Source organism: Amblyraja radiata, chromosome 3 (assembly GCF_010909765.2).
Source record: "Amblyraja radiata isolate CabotCenter1 chromosome 3, sAmbRad1.1.pri, whole genome shotgun sequence".
Taxonomy (NCBI): Eukaryota; Metazoa; Chordata; class Chondrichthyes; order Rajiformes; family Rajidae; genus Amblyraja; species Amblyraja radiata.
Genome location: NC_045958.1, coordinates 106,771,213 through 106,783,921, shown reverse-complemented (window position 1 = coordinate 106,783,921; position 12,709 = coordinate 106,771,213). Strand labels below are relative to the sequence as shown.

The following is a 12,709-nucleotide window of genomic DNA, read 5'->3' as shown; positions in this document are numbered from 1 at the left end:
AGTCAAAAAGAAAAAAGAAGCATTTGTAAGGATGAGGACACTGAAATTGGGGCTTTGAAAAATATAAAGACAATAGGGGGAAAGCAAATCTTCCATGGCTAGTAGGATTAAGGAGTATCCCAAGATATTTTATCCATTGTTAACAAACAAGTGGGTAACTGGGGAGAGGATTGGACCAGTCAAGGGTAAATTAGAGAATTTATGCTTGGATTCAACAGAAATGGGTGAGTTACTAAATGAATACTTTGCACCTGTATTCACTAAGGAGCGAATAGTGCAATCAGGGAGAGGCATATTGATATTCTTGGGCATATTGATCATTTTGACAGTGTATCGGTATTGTCCTATTCTGCTGCAGGCTCTGGTGCCTGTGATAAGATCAGGGAAGGTGGGACCTCTGGCAGTTGCAAGAACTTGTGGTTGGAACATGTCAGAAAGGAAGCCAGTGTGACGACAGCACCATCTGATCTCATGAGCCTGCAGCCTGGGGATGTATAAAGCCTGGGCATCCCACTGCACATTACCATAGCCTACAACTGCCTGCACAGTGCCATGGGTCTGCCACTCCTCCTGCTCCTCTTGCTGGTGGCAGACGGTTGCTCTGGGTGAGTATAGTCAGGATTACTGGTAAGAAGAACTTTCTCTTTCCATTGTGTCTGGCTTCATCCCATCTGTTCATAAGTGATAGCTGAATTAGGCTATTCAGCCCATCAAGTCTACTCCACCATTCAATCATGGCTGATCTATCTCTCCCTCTCAACCCAATTCTCCTGCCTTCTCCTCATAAGTCTGTCACCTGTACTAATCAAGAGTCTATCTCCCTCTGCCTTAAAAATATCCATCGACGTGGCCTCCACAGCCTTCTGTTGCAATGAATTGCACGGATTCACCGCCCTCTGACTAAAGAAATTCCTCCTCATCTCCTTCCCAAACGAATGTCCTTTTATTCTGAGGCTACGACCTCTGGTCCTAGACTCTCCCACTAGTGGAGACATCCTCTTCACATCCACTCTATCTAAACCTTTCACTATTCGATACGTTTCTATCAGGTCACCCACTTCAAAATTCCAGCGAGTTCAGGCCCAGTGCCATCTGGGTGGCTAAAACCAGCTAACACTCTCAAGGTACTCAATTTATAGATTAATGCCAAACACTATTATGGCATAAAACACGTAATAGAACGTGAGGTGAAATTTTACGAGAATGTCAAAATGATGCAAGATAAAATGTTACAAAGTACAATGCACTGACCATTCCTCTGTACCCTAATGGGTTTGTACAGCTTTAATTCTTAACTTTAACTCTCCAACACAGTGCAGCTCACCTCAATGTTCACTGATCCAGTGGTGTGTTGGTACTTTATTGTCACATGTAACTAGGTACACATACAAATTGTAAGATACACAGTCAAGAATGTGGGAATAGTGGATTACACTGAGGCAGTACACGAAGCTCGCCACGTTTCTAGCATTATTTGTAAGATTCAAGTCCAAGGTTGTTTAAAATGTTGAATCCAAACTTGGCCATAAAGGCCCGTTGTCCTAGAGGCGGCACCGCATTGGAGTTGCAGCGGCCGATATGGCAGACGATGTTATCAAAGGCCTCCACTGCTGCTCCACCACAGGTTGTGTCCGATCCAAGCGCTCAGCCTCTTAGAGCGGCAGCTGAGCCACTCGAGCCCCCGGCTGCTGCAGGGCCTTCAGTGGCCCACTCCGTCGACACCTTGACTTGGGCACATCCACCCACAAACATGCCGTCCCTCGTGTCACATGGTCACTGCTCAGCCGTCGATCCCCAGAGTGCCTCCCGCAATCAACCTTGAGTACAGAGTGCCTCTGAAGGTGTGTGAGGAAACACCCCAGCACAGTCAGCAGCGCCGCTTCTTTCCTACAACCGCCACCATCTATCCACGGACACCCTTTATATGAAACAAACTTCACACCTGGAGAAGTGACTGATGCAATTGTCACATTATTGTGTCCAAGTAAACCATTGGAACAGATATATGGGGTTGTAGTGGGTGACTTTAATGTTTCCAATATGAACTCGGTGGTGCAACAAGCTTAGATGGGGCAGAATTTGTTAGGTGCATCTAGGAAGGTTTCTTGACAATATCCAGTTCCAACCTGGGAAGGGACCATACTGGACCTTGTATTGGGAAATGATCCTGGCCAGCTGATTGGAGTTTCAATGCAGGAGCATATTGAGAAACAGTAAACACAACTCCATATATGAACAAGGATACGTTTCTCTCAGGTCACCCACTTCAAAAGGATACGCCTGGACCTTGGTGGAAAGTGCAAGAGATGCCGCAAGTTTAGTCAAAAAGAAAAAGGAAGCATGGGTAACCAAGGAAGCTGAAATTGAGCCCTTTGAGAAATATATAGACAATAGGAGGAAAATGGAACTCCCATGACAAGTGGGATCCCATGACAAGTGGGATTAAGAAGAATCCCAAGATATTTAATCCAATGTTAACAAACAAGTGGGCAAATAGGAAGGGGATTGGACCAGTCAAGGATAAATTAGAGAATTTATGCTTGGATTCACTGGAAATAGGCGAGGTACTAAATACGTTGCACCTGTATTCACCAAGGAAATAATAGTGCGATCAGGGAGGGATACATAGATATTCTAGGTCATGTTGATCAAGAAGGAGGAGGTTTAATTTGTTTTAGTTCAGAGATACAGCATGGAAACGGGCTCGTTGGCTCTCCATGTCCAATCCGACCTTTGATCACACATACACACTAATTCTATGCTATCCTGCTTTCTCATCTACTTCCTACACATCAGGGGCAATTTACGGAAGCCAACTAACCTACAAACCCACATGTCTTTGTTATGTAGGAAGAGGGAGAATAGGCAAACTCAACACTGACAGCATCCTAGGTCAGGATCAAACTTTGGGCACTGTGAGGCAGCAGCTTTACCAGCTGCGTCACCCTGAGGCCACCGTGCCACAGGTATTGTTTTCTAGAAGAACAATAAAGTGGATAATGCCCCAGGGTTTGATGGGATCTATCCCAGATCATTGAAAAGGCAAGAGTGGAGGCTGCTGGGGCCTTGACAAATATCGTTGTATCCTCTTTAGCCAAATGCAAGATCCCAAAGTTCTGCAGGTACCCCATTGCATTTCCTTCATTTGAGGCAGGAAATAGGGACAACCCAGGTAATTATAGGATGGTGAGCCTGTGGCAGAGAAATTGGTGGAGAAGTATTTTAGGGATAGGATCCTAATCTATCCCTAATGTCTTTTTAGGGATAGTGATCATGCCTTTGGGAGGGGGAGATGATATCGTAAAAATCTGGTTGAGTTTTTTGAGGTGCCAAAGATGATTGGTGAAGGTAGGGCAATGGATGTTGTATACATGGGTTTTAGTAAAGTTTTCAACACATCATGGTAGGCTGATGTAAAGGCTAAGTTACATGGCATGGGATGCACAGAGACTTGATAGTTTGAATTCAAAGTTAACATGTACAATGTGAGAGAGACCTCCCCTCAGATGCCGCTCTGATCCCCATCACTAGCTGACAGGCAAGGTGAGGCCAATCCCAGCATCATTGGTAACAGCGGGGGGCAATTAGCTGATATTGGTTCGGTCACCAGAACCTTGTCAGCCTGCTCCCTATAAACCCAGGCATTCTAGCTAGAAGGGAGAGTGTGAGAAAGAGAAAGGCAAGGGACAGGTGGCAGGGGCAAGGGGCAAGGTGCAAAGTTCAAGGCTCCCTGCTAGCTATGTTCCCCAGTCACACATTCAAGGAAGGCTGATTTACTGGGACAAAACTGAGACCATGTGGTCAAGACTGGGCTGTCCTGAAGAAATCCTAAACAGCCAGCACCTGAGCCTAAAGCTGAGTGGTCGGGATAAACCTGAGGTGCTAGTGCCTCATCCTGCTTACAGATAACAAGGGATTGTGCCCACACACATGCAAAGATTGAGCTAGTCAGGCAGCATCTCTGGAGAAAAGTACTAGGTGACGTATCGGTTCGAGATCCTTCTTCGGAGTGAGAGACTCTCAGTCTAAAACATAATCTATTCCTTTTCTCCAGAGATGCTGCCTAATTGGTGGAGTTATAGATAGTGAGGAGACTTGTCAAATGATTCAGCAGGGGATATAGATAGATTGAAAATATGTGTAGAGAAACGACTGATGGAGTTTAATGTGGACAACTGTGAGGAAATGCACATTGGAAAGTCAAATGTAAGAGGACAGTATACAGGGATCTTGGGGTTCATATCTGCAACTCCCTGAAAGTGGCAATACTAATTCCTTGACTAATCTGGGTGTTTGTGGCAAAAACACAGGAAGTTATGTTGCAGATGTATAAATCTTTGCTTTGGCCATATTTGGAGCATTTGTGCCATTCTGGTTGCCCCGTGACCGGATGTGAAGACTTTGGAGAGGGTGCAGAGGAGCTTTACCTCCTGACTGGATAAGAGGGGATCAGCTATATATGGAGAGGTTGGGCAGACTTAGATTGTTTTTTTGGTACTGAAGAGAGATCTGATAGGTTGATAAAACTATGGGAGAAATAGGTAGGGTGGATGGTCCTTTTCTCCTACGTGGGAAAGTTTAAAAATTGGGGAGCATAGCATTAAATTGAGAGGTGGAATGGAGATTTATAAGGCAATATATTTTAGTGGTAAATGCCTGGTCCGCACTATCAGGGGAGTTGATTGATGCAAATACAATAGCAGCATTTAAGACGTATTTAGACAGACACCGTGAACATGCAGTGAATGGAGGGATAGAGAACCAGTGCAGGCAGATGAGGTTAGTTGAGATTTATATTTTTGTCAGCCCAGACACTAGGGTGAACGGGTCTGTTCCTGTTCCTGTATTGTACTGTGCCATGTTCTCTGTCTGTGAATATCCCCTCTCACCTTCAACCTACACCCTCTAATATTGGACATTTCTGTAATTATTCTCCTAGAGCTAACCCCCCTTAGTCTAGTTTATTTTATGACACAATAACGAATTCCCTATATGATACCAGGCCACACCACGGGATCGATCCTTGTCTCTGTTTGTCCAATCCCTTCAGCCTCGTGCAAGTAGACACCTCCAAAAGGTTACGCAGTCCCAAGCGCTCCTCCAGAAGTTCGACAACGAACCTCGTGGGGGCTGCCTTTCATAGGTCATCGAACCCTGTGGGACAGATCTACAAGGGGGGGGGGGGGGTGGTACCCCTACAAACCAATCACAGATATCGATTACATGAAAGTGTTATTTACAGTTCCCCAACCCAATTACAGAGCACCCCATTACAATGTTTCTACAGAAGCTTCTGGAAGGAAGTTAATCAATTAAATGATGCAACATTCTCCTGGGGAGTATAAACAACTCAAACAAGCCTTCACACAGCCAATCATCAAACTGTAATACAAACATCTTGCAACATTATTAACAGCATTTACAGTCATTCTGCAGCCAGCCTATCATGATAATGCTTCTGCAACACCTTTGGGTTTCTCTGCAAAGTACTCATACATTTTGACAATCGAGAGGACATCTGGACGTCACCTTATCAGATAGTTCAATATAGGACCAAGACTTCCTGGTGCCAATTCAGCTTTTCACAGACAGAGGCGCAGCAGGTCTTGCAGAAGCATTGATCCGCGATTTTTATAAAGCTCTATTTTGGCCAATATTAACATTTCCACTCCGGGAAAAGGACTCTGGCTATGCCTCTCATCTATATTACTAAAAGTCTGATCTTGACCGCTTTTGGCCCACTGTGCTGCGATTTCTGAGAGAACGTTGCCACCTAGGGCCGTCATTTTTGGCCACCGCGCTCAGAGCCCACGTCTGCCTTCCTGGACCAGAGGATTTTCCCCATTGATGAAAAATCAGAGAGATATTAATGTTTTTTTTTAAATCACCATTCTCTCTGCTGCCCCTGCTGCCGGGAGGGGGAGGGAATATAAAATAACACTGAAGAACACTGAACAAATGTCAACTGAACTATGAGTGCCCTTAATGTGGTTTGAAAATAAAAATATGGTTGGTTTGTAGCAAAAAGGCACTTCCAGCAAATGGTTGTTTGGGTTGAAGTAAAAAGGCTCTCTCTCTCTCTCTCTCTCTCTCTCCCTCTCCCTCCCTCTCCCCCTCCCTCTCCCCCTCCCTCTCCCCCTCCCTCTCCCCCTCCCTCTCCCCCTCCCTCTCCCCCTCCCTCTCCCCCTCCCTCTCCCCCTCCCTCTCCCCCTCCCTCTCCCCCTCCCCCTCCCCCTCCCCCTCCCCCTCTCGCCTCCCCCACTCGCCTCCCCCACCCTCTTCGCCCTTCCCCCTTCTTCCCCTCCTCCCTCCCCTAAACCCCTCTCCCCTACACACCTCCTACCCTGTTCCCACCCTTCTCAGCACCCCCTCTCTCTCACACTCTCACCCTCCCTCTCCTCCCCTCCTCCCCCACCTTTCCCTCCCTCACCCACCCTCCCTCTTCTCCTCCCCTCCACCCCTCTCCCTCTTGCCCCTCTCTCTCTGGCTCTGTTAGGAAAGCGTGGTCACTGAAGGACAGTTTGAGGGAGATGGATTAATGTCAGTAGGGATACAGTCAGTGATACAGGGTGCTGGGGGAGAGTGTGATTCAGGACATTATGAGATTGCCGGATTAATATTATAGGAGAGTGTGGTTACTGAGGGGTTGTGTGAGGGAGCTGGATTAATGTCAGTAGGAGTACAGTCAGTCAGACAGGGCAATGGGGGAGAGGGATTTTCAGAAAGTGTGGGGTTGAGGGGAATGTGGATGGTGTTTTTATCTGCTGCCTTTGGTCACATTTCACATAGCTTCACTGTACCTCGATACATGTGACAATAAACTAAACTGAACCGAGCTGTGTCGACATGGATGACTGGATTGATGTACTCAGGTGGAACTTAAACATTTTGTGATCCCTGCTGCCACTTTGACTCTGCTCCAACCTGGTCCACTCAAACTATTTCCCTCCCTTTGATATCTCTACCGCCATCTCTGGAGTTACCAGGTGAGTGCGTGTTGTGGTGGTTTATATCCGGCAGGTGAATGGGGGCTATTCCGTCAATTAATATTTGCTCTATCAGCACTTCGTCGTGTGGCCAGCATACAGATCCGTTCATGTAAACACTTTTGTTTTATAGCAAATCTATTTTCGGACCTGCTAATATTCTGGCACTTCAGTGGCCGGAAAACGTCTGTAAGGTAAATGGAATTATTTGTGTGCATGTCTGAGTGCTGTGATTGTCAGAGCATGCAAATAGCATCATTATCACATAATCTGCTTTAGAGATCATATTGCCATATTAATAATTAGAATGTGGATGGCATGACTAGTAGGATTATGATGTACTTGCTCCAAGTCAACGTTTGCCAGGTCCTGTTTTATGACATTCATATCACCCTTCCCCACTTCATATCCTTAATTTCTGATTCTTGACCCGTTCCTAATCCACCTTGAAACTCACGTTTGGAACAATAAGGTTGAGAGGAGATTGGTGCTATAGTGGACAATGAAGAGGCTTGTCTAAGGTTACAACCGATTTGGATGAGAGTGTACAAGGGTTGATTAGTAAATTTGTAGATGACAATAAAGTAGGAGGTATCGCAGATTGCAAAGAGGGTTATCAAAAATCAGCTGGGAAAGTGGGTCGAGGAATGGCAAATGAAGTTTTATGTAGATAAGTGCGAGGTGTTAAGTTTTGTCAAGTCAAACCAAGATAGAACCTTCACAGTGAATGGCAGGGACCTGCGGAGTGTTGTAGAGCAGAGGGATCGGGCGGCATGGTGGTGCCGCTGTAGAGTTGCTGCCTTACAGCGCCAGAGACCCGGCTTCGTTCATGACTGCGGGTATTTGTCAGTACAGAGTTTGTAAGTTCTCCCCGTGACCTGCATTGTTTTTCTCCGGGATCTCCGGTTTACTTCCACACCCCAAAGACATATAAGTTTGTAGGATAATTGGCGGGGTATACAGTAATTGTAATTTGTCCCTAGTGTGTGTAGATTAGTGTTAATGTGTGGGGATTGCTAATCGGTGCTGTATCTCTAAACTAAACTAATATCTAAGTAGTGCAGGTGCTTAGTTCCCTGAAAGTGGCATCACAAGTAGTTTGGGTTGTAAAGAGGGCTTTTAGTGTATATGCTTTCATCAGTCTTAGGGAATAGATATGGTGAATGCACAGTTTAGTTACCCAGGACAGTGGAATTAAGAACCTGAGAGGATCGGCCGATGGTGAGACGGGAAAATATTACTAAGAACCTGAGGAGCAATTATTTCTGTTATAGGCGGGTACAATAACAGCATTTAAAAGACACTTGGACAGGTACATGGGTAGGCAATGTTTAGTGGGATTTGGGCCATAACCAGGGAAATAGGACCAAATTAGGTGGGGCACCTTGGTCGGCATGGACGAGTTGGATCAATGGGCTTGTTTCCCTGATGACTCTTTAAGACCAAACACACTCTTTATGCAGGTATGCCAGATAAGTCATTCCACTTCTTGTTGGAGTGTGTCAATGTTGAAACTATTCTAGAATACTGTTTAAGCATCCTTTAAACTCGTTCTGTCACCACCTGATCGTACGCCCTCAGTCAGCGATCTGCAAAGCAGCTGCCTTCTGACATCAGACCCTCCTCTGATTTGTGATTCCTTCAGCAACGTGTACATGTTATTTTAGTTTCAGAAATATAGAGTGGAACAGGCCCTTTGGCCCATTGAGGCCGCGCTGATCAGCAATCCCCAGTACACTAGTTTATATCCTACATGCTGGAGACCATTAACCGATAAACCCACACGTCTTTGGGATGTCGGAGCACCCAGAGGAAACCCACGCGGTCACAGCGAAAATGTGCAAATTCCATACAGATAGCACCAATAGTCAGGGTCGAACTCGGGTCTCTGCTACAAATCTAGTGTCATCTGTATGTGGTTCTATGTCCAGGCTGACCCCTAGGATCCCTAGGTGCCAGACTCCCTCCTACGTACATCCTTTTTACTTGCCCATCCAATAATAACTTGTCTCCAAGTGTTCTCCAGCTGACACGCTCTCTACCCATTCCCCTGAACCAGTTCTAGCAGTTGCCCTCGTTAATCATGGACGTTCTCTAGAATGACATCTCAGGAGGTTCTCCACATCTTTGCCTTTCACTCTTGTATTACTCCAACCAATATTGGGCAATTGAAATTACAACATTACCACTCCTCATTTCTGCAATCCTTGTAGATGTGAAGATGAAATAGACCCAGTGATGAGATAGTATCCTGTATTTCAGCCCAATCAAGTTTATGCATGACCTCAAGGACATCCCCTCTCTTCAGTCTATAGTAATTAGCATCCGTCCATTGGTGAGAGGCGATGGTGCAGCTTTGATGCTGTCCCGTTAGGAGAGCGGAATGTTTAATCGATAGTCTAAAATACCATTTTCCTCTGCCCCCATCTCCTGTTTTCCATCCTTCTCTTTTCTGTCCACCATGTCTCATTGAATATCAAGAGGTCAGTTCTGCTGAGAATGAGTCATGTTATCATCACCCCATCATAATCTAACATGGCTCTTTGTAGCTGCAGCTCTCCAATCTTACTCACCACATTCTGTGTATATTGTGGACACCAGATTGTGTCTCTCAATTTGCTCCTATCCAACAATTCCTTCTCTGTCATCATCCAACACTCACACCCTCTGTTCACCTTATTTATTTTTGCTGTTACTGCCTGCTATGCCTATACCCTGCTGATCTTGATTGAATCGTCCTGACTTGCGCATTGTCCCAATCCCATTAAATTGTAACCCATCCATCTCATACAGGTCTCATTTGCCTCAGAACTGATTCTACTTCCCCCAGAATCGTATGTACCATGGATGTAACCACTCTATCGCCACCTTCTCTTCACATTCTGTTCTCCCAGAAGCCCGGCCCTGCCAGCAGCCCAGAGATTGTCACCTGTCCACCTCTGGCACCATTGACAGACCTCCATTGTTGCCTTCTCCACATTGGTATCCATGTGTGCCACATGCTTTGGGTCCCACTTTCCTTTGCACCCTCTCATTCATATCATGTGAAGCAGAGATCATGTCTAGAGAGAAGCAACCAATCCCACATTCACTTTGACCCAACTGTCTCTTCCCCTCCTCCCTTTGTTCACTCACCCCTCTGTCGTTTTGCCAAACCCTCCCATTGCCTACCCACCCTCTGCCTATCAATGACCCCAAATAATCTATCCTATTTTCTTGACCTTGTGTTCATCCAATATGTTTCAGTGATGGGTTTTCATTCTTCTCTTTTCAGCTGAATCGCTGGATTGGCCCTACATGTAACTATGAACACTGGACCATCCGTGGCTGGTGGTAAGTGTCTCTTTACTCAGATGGATTTTGGTGAGAGATGGGAGTTGTTAGGAAGAGCTGACGAGGTTCCAGTGGTAGGGTCGGGCTATGGCGCTGGCCTGTGGTCTCCACTGAGCCAGGGCATCAGCGCCAGAACAACATCTGGTTCTGCAGCTGGACGGCAGCATCCTGAGCAAAGGTCTTCAGCTTCACCTCAAATGGCCGCCCCTGAATCTGAAACCATGTCCCCACTTCTGGATTCCCTCATCAAGGGAAACATCCTCTCGGCACAACCCTGTCAGTCCCTCACAATTTAGTCTATTCAAGAAGTTCACCCCTCTTTCTAAAATCTCCAGTGAGCCTCGGCCCAACCTACTCAATCTCTCATAGAGTGCCCCATCCCAGGAAGCATCCTTTCACCATTCACCCAACTGCTTCCATGGCAGCTATACCTCACTTTTATTAAGGGAGCACGACTCTGTTGCAATGTCACTAAAGGCTTACAGAGACAACGGAAGCCCTCAGTCAGAATAATATACACAAGACGTGTGACAATTAATTTATTTGTTCACAATAACTTGTCAAGCCACAGACTGTTCTGCGGACTCAAAGCATGCAGTGTTTTGATATCATATTTAATAGCACGAAATGTGGAGTGGGTCACGTATATTTGTTAACACGGTTAACTATTGTTATCCAGTATTCTCCTCTTTACCTCATCAACCTTATCATTAAAGATCAAGACGTGCAAGGTCAGTGTGACCAGACATGTTCAACCTATGGGACACTTCACTGAAATAAAGTTCAATTTCCACGGTACAAAGTGTTCATAAAATGGGAGAACAGTTCAGTTCTTCCCACAATTCCCACAATTCCCACACCTCCCCACTACCATACCGCAAACCCGGGGTATAGTTGGTGTCACTCTGCTGATTCTACAAAGCTGGAGTTACAACGGGGCCCCTGATCTCTGGCACTGAGACAGAACAGGAAGTGTTGGCCCTGTGAAGAAGTTGTCAGCAAAGTGCAGGAACTCTTCAGCTTGGAGGCAGCAACTCACCCCATCCTTTTATCTTCTAGGCCCCCCATGAGCGTCAATTGGAATGGCGATAAGTTTGTATTCAATAAAATAAAGGTCAGTAAGTACATACGGTTCAAGACAATCGTGGGTTTTGGGTCTAGGGCGACACGCTGCTACACAGGTCTTTGGTCAATATATCAAGAGGGTGGGTGGGCTTTTCAAATCACACAGCAGCAGGAGGTGTGCAAAGGTCTGTTCTCTGGGCATTTTACTTCAGCCTCAGCTATCTGAGATTGTGTGCATAAACACACAACCCCATTGAAACCCACTCCCAGTATCTGTTATTTTACATATAAATGACTTCCCCAATCCCTGAATGACTCCCAATCTGTAACTCTGGTAGCTGTTATTTCCATATATAAACTATCTGAACCCCTGCCTTAGATCAAAGCTTGTTACTCTCTCACAGATATCTGTTATTAGAACCATGCAGCATGGAAAGAAACCTGTCAGCTTATCCATGCCGATCAAAACGTCTACCAAACCTAGTACGTTTTGCCTGTTTGGCCCATATCCCTCTAAAACCATCCCTTCCTATGCATAAACCTGTACACATGTATTTTGAACGTTACAATTTTACTTCGGAGTCACGCGTGTGACTACGTGAAGAACACGCCAGGACGCATGCGTGCCATATCGCTACACGCATTGCGAAACGACAGGCGGGGTGGAACGACGTTCCCCCGCAGCGGCAAGTTTAAAAGTCGGGACCGACAGGTAAGTGGTTACTCTGCGGTCATTATTGTTCCCATACTGTTTCACAGGTGGGGAAACAATGGATAAATCGAAAAACTCAACTAGAGCTGCGACAAAGCTGGTGGGGGAGCACCGCGGAGTTGCGGGCAGCCAGCAGCGGCCGGCGGCACAGGAATCACCCATAATTGGATCAGCTGTGCCCGACTTAGCCCCCGCACCGGCCAGATCAACACCGCGGCCGGGCGGGAAGGAAAAACGAAAAACAAACAGAGCCGTTGACTCTGATGAGTCCGACTTTGAGGAGCCGCGAGCGGCCAGCGACCGTGCGCGCTGGAGCCGGATGGAGCGGCTTTTGGAGCAAATGCTCCAACATGACAGACTCCGGGAGATGGAGTCTAGTCACCGTGGGTCATAAATAACACCCACAGCAGCACCTTACGTAGGGCTGCACAGTGCATCTCCCTCGTCAGAGGGGAGTACTGAGGGTCAATTCTGGGCTGACCCCGAAGAGGGGTTTGCCGAACAAACTACAAATGTGCAGGGGGTGCAGGAAGGAGAAAATCTACTGGACATGGTGTCCAACTACATACAGCCGGATCAGACTGGACGAAATCTAGAACAGAAACTAGCTGCC

The 12,709-nt window shown here is 46.4% G+C and overlaps 1 long non-coding RNA gene across 1 annotated transcript; it reads left to right on the top strand.

The window, feature by feature from the left end:
- The first annotated feature begins 480 nt into the window (after positions 1-480).
- On the top strand, positions 481-10,319 carry LOC116970714. Its single transcript, XR_004411282.1, has 3 exons — positions 481-605; positions 7,120-7,180; positions 10,261-10,319. It is a non-coding gene; the product is annotated as an uncharacterized LOC116970714 (long non-coding RNA).
- Positions 10,320-12,709: the final 2,390 nt, after the last annotated feature.